Genomic DNA, 11746 nt, shown 5'->3' on the forward strand with positions numbered 1-11746 from the left:
GATGCTACAACTGTCATAAATACATGCTGGTTGCCAACCGCTTGAATTTTGATCAGATGATCGTAGGGATGTTGCAAGTATTCTAAGTAGGAGGATCAACAGTTGTAGGTTACTTTTTTCAGTGCTGTTGTACCTTTGGACAATTGCTAAACAGATGTAAGTAGAAGACTACCTGTAGGTTGCCCGCTGCCCTATAGTAGAAGGTAAGGCTATCTCAGGTTTAATGCCAACCTTACCCATTGCACAGGATTTTGGAGATCCTGCTAATCGAAATAGTAACGTCTCTTGACATATTGACTCCTAGTATTCTTCCCAAAAAATTAACTAATAGAAAGGGAAATGATTCTATGGATCATAGGTCATCCAACGAACAGTGTTTATATCATTTAATGTTAATTCAATCTATAAAATCAATTACAGGCTTGGTCTAAAATAGGTCAGCTGCTGCTCGGCTGTAACTGAACAAATGGTCACATATTGTGAGCCTTCTGCCTAAAAATCCCTTAGGTCAATCCCCATCACATACTTTAGCACAGATCTCTTTCTCATATATACGTAGCTATAGACAAGGAGTGGGTGAAAAAAATACAACTTTCCGCCAAAATCAGGAAGAGAGAGAAAAATCTTATTTTCTGAAATTGTGATTCGCACATCACGCTAAACCATAAAATGGCTGGCTGGTTTGGAGTTTTACTGTAAGGTGTGTTTGCAGCCAGGTGTAGCTTATCTAATACGTTGTGGTTGTACAATGGCCTGATGTGATGGGTGATCCTCATCTATGTGAGGATCACATGGATTGGTTCATCCGAGTGAACCAAATAGGAAGAAACTTGAAAGGACTGTAAGCAGAATATTAAGGAATGATTGCCTTCTCAGTCTGGGAAGCACAAAGGAGGAAATATTCTGTGGGTCTATTGACCCTTTTGACTTCAGACCCTTACACTTTTTTGTATCTGCCTTTTCTTTGTACATCAGTGTTGTTGGGGTTGGTTTAACGTTGGCTTTTTTATTTCTTTCTCTCTCTCTTTTTTTACACTGTTCATTTCTGATTCTGCAGCATTTGGGCTGACTTCTCGGGTTTTTATTTTGTACATTTGTAAATATTTGTATGTTGAATGTTTGGATGTACATTTTTAAACTTGAAAAAGCTGCAAGCCAAGCCATGTTTGGAAAGGTGCCCCTGATGCATTGGGGATATTTTTTATTATTATTATTATTATTAATATTATTATTAATATTATTATTGGGTATATGGAGGGAGGTGGGAGGAGAGAAATGAATCAAAGCTTATTATAATATAAAGTCCCTATTCCAGTCTAAGGAAACCAGAGTGGAGAGGGGGAAAATTATCTCAGTCAGCTGGGATTTCCTCTCTTCCCAATTTTAAAATTAGGACGCTGAGCTTGTCGATCAGAAGGTTGGCAGTTTGGCGGGTCGAATCCCGAGTGCCGCGTAACAGAGTGAGCGCCTGTTACTCGTCCCAGCTTCTGCCAACCTAGCAGTTCGAAAGCACGTAAAAATGCAAGTAGAAAAATAGGGACCACTACGGTGGGAAGGTAACAGCGTTCTTTGCGCCTTTGGCGTCTAGTCATGCCGGCCACATGACCACGGAGTCGTCCTCGGACAAGCGCTGGCTCTTCGGCTTTGAAACGGAGATGAGCACTGGCCCTTAGAGTCGAAAACGACTAGCACGCATGTGCGGGGGAACCTTTACCTTTTTTATTATATGTACTACGGTTGCTGTTTTTTCTTGTTACTTATTCCCAGGGCTGTGTGTAATCTGCACTGAATAAACATATACACCAAATCTCCACCAAAAAGAGTTGCATTCTCTGAATTACCCAAGAAAGACAGTTTGATCTAGCCAGTCACCAGGACACTGTGAGTTCTAGTCCTGTCTTAGCCATGAAAGCTGGCTGGGTGACTTTGAGCCAATCACCGGGAGTTCCAGTGAGTTCTAGTCCTGCCTGAACCTTGAAAACCAGCTAGGTAATTTTGGGCCAGGAAGGTAATGACAAACCTTGCCAAGAAAACTGAAAGAATTGCCCAAGCAGTTACCAGGAGTCAAAAATGACTTACACAGACACTTACAAAGGGATAGTAATGGAGTAATACCCATATTCATTACTTAAAACCCTAATGTTTTGAGGGTTAAACATGCTTTTGTTTTTTTAAAACATAGATATACGCAGCAGCCAGTGGAAGTTCTGTACAGTATCTTGTTACTGAGAAGCATAAGGTTTTTACTTATATGGATCACTAGGAGGCAGTACATCCCTGGTTTCAACCTGCTTAAGATTTATCAGATGTACATAGTTCCAGATCATTTTATGAGACTGAATTCTTCTAATAGGGATTGAACTCATAGGCTACTGAACTTGAGAGGACAGCATACAGCATTGTCCTCTGTAATGTTTCAGGAAAAAATATATACTCTCTGTCTTTAGAATGGTGTATAAGTCTTATCTTCCTTTCTTAAGCTTTCAAACTGGAGAGATGTATAGCTGCTATATTGTGTCCTTATGTAGGAAGTTATATGTTTGATGAGACACACACACCCCAAACAGAAGAAAATCATCCCTATATGGCTGCTGGAGGTTCCGTTGAAGATTAAAGAAGAGGAAGACACAGAATATTTTCAAGTATGGGGTGTATTTTATCAATGGCTGGAAAAACAGGGTAGAGACTAGGAATTTAATATGTATTGTTAAGGAAAACAAATGGACCCAGACAACATGTTGTTTACTAAGCACTTATGAATTGTAAACTCAGAAAACTAATAAAATGTTTAAAAAAATAGAATGCAGCATCAAATTAACCCCTGTTACCACTGCTACTGTGATTTAAGGATAAGGCCAGCCTGACAGTAGTGAAAATGATAAATGATAGCTAATTATCTGCAGTTTTAAGGCATTCCCTAAAAGGACCTCAAGAATTTATTATTTACTTTAAGGCTAGGAGCAGAGTCAAGATAGATGAGTGAACCTAGCCTTGAGAACGTTCTAAAGTAGCAAGAAAAGTATTTTTTCCCCTGATGTTGTACTTGCTTACATCTTAGAAATAAGGTCAGGAAATTGGAATAATGGATCAGAGAAGGTGAAGGTTATTTTTCAGAAACTATGGCAAATGTTACAACGGCTATCATCACTGTCTCTTTCTACCTGAGTTCAATTCTGTTTAAGATATTTCAGGTTAATGAGCTAAGGAATAGGTTTACTGAAGTTGGTTGGACATTTAAATGAGTACCTATACTGTAAGCATGTTTATCTAAAGATTCTACAGGAACAAATGTTTCCATAGATTGCCTTATCCGAAGAAAAGAAAGGAGATATAAAACATGTGTAACTAGTTTATTATTCTATGTATTGAGCTGATGGCATTGAATTTAATGGCTTGGGTCTGGACTATCTAAGGGAACACCTGCTGCCGGCATCATCTTCCCATCGTCCTATGCGCCCCCACAGGGAGGGCCTTCTCAGGGTACCGCCGGTTAATGAATGCCGGCGGGTTATCCCCAGGGGAAGGGTGTTCTCTGTGGGTGCGCCTGCCCTATGGAACCAACTACCCACAGAACTTAGGACTGCCCCCGACCTTCGCTCATTTCGCCGGGACCTGAAAACTTGGCTCTTCGATCTGTTTGGTCCAGACTGTGGGGTTGTTAATTTAACTGGGTTTTAGATTTACTCTTGGGGCTTGAATTTAATTTAATTGTTTTAATTGTTTTTAATTTTTTGTATTCATGGTTTTAACTGCCCTGTAAACCGCCCTGAGTCCTACGGGAATAGGGCAGTATACAAATCCAATAAAATAAATAAATAAATAAATAAATAAATAAATAAATAAATAAATAAATAAATAAATAAATAAAATTTAATAAGATTCACTTCAAGCATAAATGTCAAGAAGCAGCTTTTTAAGCTGATAAGTAAGATACGGGAAAGCTGTGTGCAACCCATATTCTGGCTTCATTATGGAAATGCCTTTTGAAGGAACCTCACTCACTTTACTTTGATCCCATTGGACAGGGAAGATGCTCTAGTCTGAGACAGATGTAATGAAGAAAGCATATTATTTTAGATAAACAGAAACTTTATTGATCAATATAAGTAAACTCAACAGAATGGAGAAAGCAAAATTAACTCCTAACAACATGGAGAAAGAATGGAAAAAGCAAAGTTAACCCCCTAACAACAATAACTATTGGCAACCATTGGTGGGCCAAGACTTTGCGTAATATAGCAAAATTTTGCTACTTTAGAAAAATAGATTTATTTTGGCTGTTGAACAGATAATGAAAATAAAAATTAGCATACAGTTAATTATTTCAGTGCCTTCTATGATTGGACCTGTATGAAGACTGGAACGGCAGATGGCAGCATTTGGCTGAGTTTATCTGAGCTTGGAGACAAACAGGTTCACAAATAATGAATAATGGGATGAGACACCTCCAAGGAATATCAGTGTAGACTGTACTGGGAACAACAACAAAAAGATAATCTTGGAAGAAGGAAGGCCGGGGCAAACCACATTAAGAATTTGTTGATTTGTCTATGTGAAGTCATTGACGGTCAAAGTTATCTGAAGGTGGTGGTCTCTTTTAATGAAATTGATTTATTTAGAGTTTCAGAGACTTGGAGTGAAAGATATACACAAGGAGATACAAATAGATATTGTAGATTCAATACAGTTGTAGACTGGTGCAGTATAATGAGCGGCTAGGTAATACAGATTGAAATAACCAAGAAATGTTTGTAGGAACTCTGGAAATAGCTCCTTTAAGACCATGGCCTGGTGCAACCTACATTTCCGCAATCTTGAAAGAAATGTGTCTTCAGGACATTTTATCTGCAGCAGCAATCCCAAGGTTCCCAGCAGGGATTCCTGTGGGCCAAAGTGTCTTCTCCTGGGTGAAAAGAAAGTCCTGTCCTTGGAGTCCCTTTGCCACAAATCTGAAACGCTCTGCATGTTTTGGGTTCTAGGATCAGACTGGATATCTTTGCATATCCAAAGGCCTTTATCTGAATTCTTCTCTCACTAAATTCATAGTCTGAGGTAAGAGGAAGGACCAAAGGACCAACAGAGCAGCAGAGTCAGTTGGTAGAATGCTCTTCTCAGATGATTCTCCTGATGCCTCCTTTATATTCTCATTGGTGCCAGATGGAGACCTTTTTTAAAATTTTCACTGGGCTGTTTGGATTTTTATCTCTTTATTTCATGAATACATAAGTATATATGAATGTGCGCAATTAGCATGGAAGTGGCTAGTCAACATATTTTGGAATGAGAGTTCCAGATTTTATTGATAAACCAGCCTTCCACAACCCAGCCCTGTCTGCTCAAGGACCCCAAAATGACTTATCTTGCTTTTCGATTTCCCAATGTTTTGGTCAAGCATTTCTTCTTAATAGTAGGCAGATCTTCAGCCAAGGCCAAATTGTCTAGTAGGCCAAGATTTATTGGTTCCTATTGTCCAGCCTGCTCAAAAGAAAAAAACAAAACAAAACATGGAAGGACTTTTGAATCACCCTCATCTTCATTTGCAAAAGTTTTTTTAAATAGTGGAAGAATCATTAAAAAAGGATCAAATGAAATATAAACTTTTAAAATAAAGCATAAACCTACAAAGACGTGAGGGTATAGTTCAGGGGTAGGCAACCTCGGCTCTTTTATGACTCATGGACTTCAACTCCCAGAATTCCTGACTCAGGAATTCTGGGAGTTGAAGTCCATGAGTCATAAAAGAGCCGAGGTTGCCTACCCCTGGTATATGTGTATATGATGGAAATGGTGAAATGAAAAGTACTTACCCAAAGGTGCTTTCCAAGAGGCAATTGGACTTTCTTGGATGAGAAACAAAATATCTTCAAGGAAAAACCGAGAAAGTCCAGTTGCCTTTGGAAAAGCACCTTTGGGGCCGCAATGACCAGGATGACGAGAACCTCCATTAGATGAAAAATCCTTACCTCTGTCAGCTAAAATGAATAAACTCCAAACATGAAAGATGCTACTGAGGGATACATTCCATTTTAATAAACCTTTAAAGAACTCAGTTCATCTATTTGTCAATGAATCTGACAAACAGTACACACAAACGTCTTGCAACAATTTCCTGCCTAAGTGTGTGAGAGATGAAGGAACAAATGCAGAATACTCAGGTCTGACCGATTACTTCAAAATAGCATTTCCCTCAAAAACAGAACTCTGCACATAACAAAATTTTAAAATGGGTTTCAAATACTAAAATTAAAACTAAATACTAAAAACTTCAAAAACAGACCCGGATAAAATGGCAGATTTAAGTTTCCCTACTAAACACTAGAGGTAGAGGTCAGGAAGGCCTGGAGGAACATTGTCCATGGGGTCGCGATGGGTCGGACATGACTTCGCAACTAACAACAACAACAGCTAAACACTAACAAGGGGAGGCCCAATCTCAAGCACAAAAGCTGATTCCACAAAGTTGGGAATGAGCCTTGCCCTAGAAAGTAGAATGCGGTATTGATGTCAGACATCTAAGTAGTGACACCTGGAAAACATCTGTGCCTGAGGGCCAGAACATGAGGGATGAAGATACAGATAACTTTACCTAAGCCCAAATAAAGCCTGAAAAAAATTCAGAGGACCCCTAAATGACAACAGCAGCAGCAGCAACACAATATCAGAAATGTACATTCTTGGTCACCATCTGGTGGCAGCTGGATATGAAATCATACCTTCTGAGACAGGAAAAGAAACTGCATAATAATTAAATAAGTAGCAGATGGCTGGCTTTTCAGGACTTGAGTTTTCCAATGGAGAATGATGGAAAGGACATGCAATAACTCAACAGTTGATTGGTTGATTAAACTTGATGTGATGTCACATAAATGATGAGTCCATGCATGACGACTCTTTAATGCCATGCAGTTGAACTGGAATGTAACTTAGGAAGGCATGTAATCTGAAAATGTTATGGAAGCAAAATGGTGAAAGTAGTATGGCTACATCTTTCTACCAGCTGTGCCCCTTTTGTTCATATGATGGACCCCACTGTGTGAACACCAGTGTATCATTTTTTTTTATTGAACCAACCATAGTTACAAAAGAAAAATACTGGGGTTACAAGTCACAAAGGAGATTGAGAAAATAGTCATAACTCCTATACTTCATCTTATTCATTAATCACACATCCATTATATATATAAGGTATGTAGGTCTTGGCATATTCGGGTCTTTTCCCATGTAAGATTGAGATTGTCTTGGCGACGTTTCGACAAGGTCCCACTCGTCATCTTCAGGCTGGTGTCTTCGGCTTTGTGCTTGTGCTAGCAAAGCGTGATCGGAGTTGCCATTTCTCTATAAATATTGGTGGGGTTGGGGGGGTGTGAGGTGCTGGCTTTGTTGCTGTAAGCGGCCTGGTTGGCTGTGTTGTTACATCTTGATTGGTTGATGGAGTTGTTGTTTGCAGATTAGTGGGCTGTTTTATAACATCCTGTGTGGCTGAGGTGTTGGCTGTGTGCCCATTAGTCTTTTGTGTTGTAACAACTTGGATAATGGGCTGTGTGATTACATCCGGAGCTTTAGTGTAGTGATATCCTGAGATCTGTGCTGCAACATCCTGGGTGGTTGGTTGTGCTGTGACATCCCGAGCTTAAGCATTGTAACCTCCTGACTTCTGTGGTGTAATGTCCTGAGCAGAAGGCTGTGGTGTAACATCACGGGCTTTGGTTTGGCTCCGGGTTTTACGGACTGGCTGTGTTCATGGCGTGTGGGGGTCGGGGGTAGGTGGTGTGGCCGCTGGAGATACTGCCATAGTCAACTGTATTTCTTTTTTCTTTCTTTTTTTGTCAGAAATAAATTGGAAATAAAGAAAAAGAAAACATTGTCCTTTTTGTCTAAATGTCTTGAAGAATTTGGATTTGACTATGCAGGGGTTCTAATATGGAACTTCTAATATGGAGAAGTTCTATGATTTCCAGTCTATCACAGACCTAGATTGTAGTCACACTCATCAAAATCCATTACAATCACCAAATGCTCAGATTTCAGAGAATATTTGTACATTGCTTTATGACACAGAGGTCTCCAAACTTGGCAACTTCAAGACTTGTGGACTTCAGCTCCCAGAATTCTGAGAGTCGAAGTCAACAAGTCTTAAAGTTGCTACGTTTTGAGACCCCTGCCTTATGAGATACAGCCAACTCATTAGCTCCATTAGTCAAGTCCTCAGTTCTGAGTACAAAACAATGCAACAACCCCCAGTAATTCTGAATTGATTATGTCTTTAATAAGATGCAACATTCTCGGTTGCAGACGCTGCTCCCATTGGGGTATATTTCCTCCCGCAGGGACAGTTTAGCAGCAGATGTAGACATAACAATAAAAGATATACAAAAATGAAGCTATGCTTTAGCTCTAATATTAAAACAATATACATGAAACTATATAGATCATTAAATTATATAAATGAGTTATGGGCCACAAAAGGACAGAAATGCGTCTATCTCCCAAGCAAGTTCATCCAGAGTTGTGTTGCTTTCCATTCAACTCTTAAACAGCTTACTTCTTTGTAAACAAGAAAGCTTTATGGATATAGGTGTGGCTGTAAAGCAGGGGGGGTGGGCTGTTGTTGCTTGATCACAGTTTTATTTATTTGTTGGTTTATTAAAGTAACACAGCCTTGGACTGCTCAGTCAAGGCGAATGACCCTGCCCGGTCCACTGGGACATGCTAAATTTTCCTTCAGTATTGTTACAATGGCTTTGAAGGTCATTGGTACAGCGAGCACAATATGCTGAGGCCCTTGCATAGTTTTTGTCAACCTCATGTTTTCTAGGCGAGGAGCCACAGCTCCCATAATCCTTAGTCACCAGCGACACCCTCCCTCCCTCTTCCTTCCTTCCTTCCTCCTTCAAGTCTTCCCCATTAGAAAATTGGAAAAGGGAATCTTCTGGAATTCTGCTGTTCAGGGGAGAGGAGAGAGAATGATATTAAGGGGCACCTTAATGGGTCACCTGGGCCTAGGTATAAAATATGTCTTCAATTCCTCATGTTTCTTCCAGATGACAAGATATCTAAGCCAAATGACAGTCCCCAAATTTAGAAGAAGCCTAACCTTGGCAAGATTTACTGCCCTTCCAAAAGTTGGTTTTGAGAGCGCCTACTTTGTTTCTGTGAAGGATTTTATATTGATTTAGTTCCTTCATATAGCTATCCAGCTCAACCAAGCCAAGAGACAGACTCTATCACACTGGGCAGAAAACCAATTTTTTCAGGCCTGGTGCAAGGCCAGCAAGGTTAGCTTAATCTAAGGTGGAATGATGTTCCCCAGGGCTGATACAGGGCAGAAAAAGCTCAACTAGCCCCACTAGTTGACACTCCTGCTGGATCAGGCCGGACAGGTAGAAATAATGGGGGGAGAGAGTTCTTGAGACATTAACCCACATTTGTTATATTGCTCTTTTCATAAAGATGCCCAGCTGCAGTTATTAATTCCCCATCTAGTCAGATTTCCTGGTCACCGGATCCATTTTATTTACAGTAGTTACTCTCCAGCCTGAGTGATTTAATTTCCTACTTCTTAAGGTAGCTATGTTTGGTTTGACTATTTGGAAAATACGTTGTATCTTCAACAAGCCAGTTTTATAGTTTTGAGTTTTAATGTTTATTTGCTGTCTCATAGTTTTCTTTCACTGGTCAATGACTCAAAGTATTACTTTCTCTGGATCTAGTTGAAATCAGGGGAAAAATCAGCTTTTAAATGGGATATATAGTAATTGGACTCACCTCATTTGCCAAGAAAGTCATTTAGCTGCCATCAATTTGAACTCCAGGGGATTGTTGGGAGGGGAAAATGCTTGTCCTCTCAATTTGTCTCAGCTATAATTTGTAATTCTGCTAAACTCCCATTCATGAATCTGATCCAGTCTGGTCCCTTCTTTCTCCTCCACTCTTCAAGCAGCCCCACATTCTTGGCCAAACAGAAGACTTCTCAAGTTCTGTCCTTCTTTCCTTTCTCCAACTGTTCAAGAGAAATCCACAGACACTATAAAACAAGAGAGGGAACTCATCAAATGCTGGAAGCTTGATCAGATTCCTGTAGGCCAGATCAAAATTTCCCATCTTTCAGATACAGCATTTAGTGTTTAAAAAAAAACCCCCACACTTTTATGCTTCTTGCCTAGAGGACTTAAACCTAGAGGGCAACTGAGAGAATTTGAGAAGAAAATCTATAAGAACTATAGCACAAGACACCTAAAGCAACACGTCCTCACTCAAGGAAAAGCAAGACAAGGAGATCTTGGAATATTCAATGTTTAATATATGGAGGAAAACTCTTCTTATATCATCCTTTCCAGGGTACATCTTCCTTTCTACAAGGGAGGTTCTTCCTTCACATGTTATTATGAAATAACAAAGAGTAAATTAACCTTGTTCGTTCTGGTGCCATTCAGACATTTTGGGTTTCAAATCCCACAGTCCATTGTAAGCATGCTAGTTGGGGATTATGACATTCAAAGCATCTCAAGGGCCCTGAGATGGAAGAGAGCAACTTTAAAACAATCTCTGCCATTAGCATTACAAATGTTCTGATCCAAGCTGGGGGTTATTCGTTTCCCTCTGCATTTTAAGATCACTTACTAAGTATGTGTTGCCATCTTCCATTATTTTAGCTGGTTTCAGTTTTTGGTCATTATTGTTGCTTTCTTTTGGAACTTGTTTAGAACTATATTCAGTAACAATGAAGGAGTTAAATATTCTGTCACACAATCAATTGGATGAACCTTTTTCAAATCCCATAATGGCTTAGCAACAAGTGGGAACCCTGACACTGTAGCTTATTCAATAAACCATGGTTAAATAACTATGTTATCATGTGATGTGTAAATCTAATCTTAATGTATAGCTATGGCTTTAAAGTTCGTTGTTGCACACAAGAGAATACTCTGTTTTGCTTTATCATTTTGTTTTGGTGCATACAAATATTGAGTTCCAAGTTAGTAGGGGATCCATTGCAACTTGCAAGCTCTAATCTAGGCCTTTTATGGCCTTGGTCCATTCCTGATTATATACATGATGGGTCAAGGAATGCACAAGCCTTGAGCAGCATTTGCATCTTTCCACATGTGCACAGCTGGAATTGTACATTCTCTCACTCTTGCCAAAAGCTTGAGTTCATCTTAACAGATCTTGTTATCCAACTGATAGTACAAGAAGCTTTAGCAGCTGTGATCTGTCCTTGCAATTTGTTTCTATAGCTGATGGAATGAAAGTACTTTTCATCAGCCGGCTCCAATGTTTGATCTCCGTCCGCCTACCTGAACAAATTCTAGCTCTTTTCTTTTCTTTTTCTGACTCCCTTAAAGACCTAGGAGGATATTAAGAAAATGAAGTTTGCTTTTGATATGGTGTCCTTGGTGCAGAAGGCTGCAAAAGGTAGGAGAAGCTGGTCAAATGATTGTAGGCGGTGAAGAAGCCAGGATGCTCAAAATTAAAGTGGAGAACATCATTCAACAGGCAGACTCAATTTTGAGAAAGGTGCAAAGGAAGAATGGCATTGATTAGTCCATGCACTGGCTGTAGAAGGTGGCAGAAGGTTGCAGGGGAAATTTCCTGCATCTCCAGTTTAACAAGGCTCAGAGAAGAAGTGAAGAAAAATAACTTTTTCTGCATCCTACTTGGCATTAGAGTCAAACTGAACTATGGAAAGAGCTTTGCATATTTTAAGACGGACAAATAAAGCTGGTGACAGATTTTTGAAGCTGAA

This window comes from Vipera ursinii, assembly GCF_947247035.1.
Source record: "Vipera ursinii genome assembly, chromosome: 8".
Taxonomy (NCBI): Eukaryota; Metazoa; Chordata; class Lepidosauria; order Squamata; family Viperidae; genus Vipera; species Vipera ursinii.